Raw genomic sequence first — 2,766 nt, 5'->3', positions numbered from 1 at the left:
GCAGCACAAAAATATTTTTATTTCATTATCTTTGAATTTATAACTGTGTTACTTTCAGCATTAGCTGTACAAATGTAAATGCATCCCTTGAAGTGGTTATTTTATTTCTAAATATCGAAACGAAACCTACCAATATGTTCTTATAGCTAAGATTTCCAAATCACGATGTTTTTCTCTGTTTTTTTTTTCATTTTCCGAACAAAAGAATCTAGCTCAAGATCAAGAAGTGAAAACATTAGCAAGTTGAGTTATCAGTACGGTTGTTTAATGTCTGTCGTTAGTCTTTAAAATGGCTAATTAAAAGTAATTTAACAAAATATAAGTGTGTAGCTGTTGTATATATATATATATATATATATATATATATATATATATATATATATATATATATATATATATATATATATAGATAGATAGATAGACATATAGATATATATGGACATAAATAACACAAACATTTTTTTTTAGCATTACTTAAGCATTTAGTTTTAAAATATAACATTTTCGTTCACTAAAAATCATGATAAGTAAAGTAAAAAAAAATAGTTTCCATCCATGTTTTCTATATTGCAAACATATTTAACTAAACTATGTTGAAACTTTTTATAGCGTCCTTTAGCTGGCAGACACGCTCATGTATGTAGAGATTTCACAACAATTCGACTCTGTGACGTCATTCAACTATTTACACAAGAACTGGGTCAGACTGTACCGACAGGTCGATGTGAAGCTGCACTCAGCAGACGGGTTAGCAGACGGGGAAACTTGCGTTGTCAAGCTATCGTGGTAAGTGCTAAGATTGCTGTGAAAAATGTTTGGGAATTATTATTTTTTTATTTTAATGTTGCTCTTAAAAATCTAATTTAATAAGTATTTTTAAATATATGTATAGGCTAGACTTATTAATTTATATTGATTAAATTTTTCATAAGAACTATTCAGTTATCAAAGTTGTGTCTTTTTTCTTTTTATTTGGCGTGAATTATATATATATATATATATATATATATATATATATATATATATATATATATATATATATATATATATATATATATATGTGTGTATATAATATAATGTAAATTGTCAGTCCTTAACAAGCAACCTTCCCTGATAGTGCGTGAGTTTTGTGTTATAGCACTATAGGTACTCTTCATTTGTACATAGTTGTAGTCCTTGGTTGGGTGTGTTGTGTTATTGATAGTTAGGTGTTCACCAGGGGATTGAACAAACAAACACAATAAATACGCGTGTTTTCAACGTAATTATTTAAGAAAGTTAATCAATTTAAGTATTTTCTAAAGGAGTAAGGTGATTTTATTTATTAAAATATATCATTTTCGACAGCTATTTTTCGTAGCAGTATATTTGATGTGTGAAAGTTACCGCTAAGTCAATTCCCACAACAACCCATTTTTCCTGCAAACGTCCATAAAACTCGAATTCCCTATGACCATTCCCCCCCCCCCCCCCCCCCACCATTCTTCATACCTTGCATATTGCTATCAATGGATGTCGAAAGTGATTGGGCGGGTAGTATAGTATTTTTCTAAAAATGAGAGTATTATTTTTTACTAAACACGTAGTCACTGTATTTTCCCGTACACGCTACAGAACTACAGACTACAGATCAGAGGCGTAGGTACGGGGGGCGGGGAGGGCAGCCGCCTAGGGGGCGCCAAAAGGGATAGAAAAAAAATTAAAAATCTCATTTTAAGCTGCAGTTTTGAATTATAAACAGTCCAAGTTAAGATATTTAACGGCTAAGAGCCTTTGCATACTGATTTAACTGTTTTCTACCTTGATTTTGTAACTGTAAAACATATACCTTTATTTGAAACAGTGACCGGCAAAACCGCTTTCCAGCTTTCCTAGATGGGGGGTTAGCGCTTTTTCGAAGACTAAAATCGGAAAAAATTACACTGGATTAGTGACTAGATAATTATTATCAATTGGAAACTAAATCCATTGTACTAAACCGTATTTACGATTGCGCAACATTAAAAAAAGAGTTAGTGACGTTTAAAATACGCTCTACCAACTTTGTCCAAGATGGTGTGGGCGGGGAGGGGCGCTTTTCACCATCTAAAATCGAAAGGATTCGTACTGGATCGTTGAGTAGATAGCTTTTTTAACACTTAGAAAAGAAACTAATTGTATTAACGCTTAAATGTACGATTTAACTACTCAGTGATAATTTGAAATTGTAATATACTATTATAGAAATTGTTCTAAAGACACGACCAAAAGTAAACCAATTAAAGTTTGCACCTTCTACAAAGTAGGCCTACACTCTAAAGCAGTGGTTCTTAACTTTTTGGAGGTACCCAACCCCACCCGTTTCATATGTGCATTCACCGGCCCCTTCATAATAGTTGTATCGTCCACACTGACAAAATCATTGAGTCGGGTGTGTATCTTGACCTACGCTGAAGCATTGAGCCAGAATTACCGAGCCTCTTGGGTTCGTAGGAACCCACTGTTCTTAACTCTTTTGATTTTCTTCTTTTTATTCGTTTCAGCTTCCTAAGGTGCATAGGCGTAGGCAACACTGCGTCAACTCACTTGATTTTTATGAAGATCGAACCCTAATAATCCAGCCTCCCCCTTCTCTATTTCAAACGATTTCCTTCAGGACTTATTTGGTCTTTTTCTCTTCCTCTTTCCCCGTGGACTTCACACAAGCACCTGCGTAGTGATGCTATTATTTGTCTTTCTCATATTGTGCCATAACCACCACTTTTTCATTCTCCATTGTCTTTAGCT

General features: G+C 33.4%; 1 protein-coding gene across 1 annotated transcript in view; it reads left to right on the top strand.

The window, feature by feature from the left end:
* The first annotated feature begins 706 nt into the window (after window positions 1-706).
* Window positions 707-2,766, top strand: part of LOC131940906 (cytochrome P450 10) — an 11,383-nt gene continuing 9,323 nt past the window's right edge. The window contains exon 1 of the mRNA XM_059299812.1: window positions 707-786. The gene's annotated coding sequence lies outside the window, so the exon portion shown is untranslated. The remainder of the gene's footprint in view (window positions 787-2,766) is intronic.

This window comes from Physella acuta, unplaced genomic scaffold (assembly GCF_028476545.2).
Source record: "Physella acuta isolate Inbredline_101_S28 unplaced genomic scaffold, ASM2847654v3 ptg000335l, whole genome shotgun sequence".
Classification (NCBI taxonomy): Eukaryota; Metazoa; Mollusca; class Gastropoda; family Physidae; genus Physella; species Physella acuta.
This window is presented reverse-complemented; position numbering and strand designations above follow the sequence as displayed.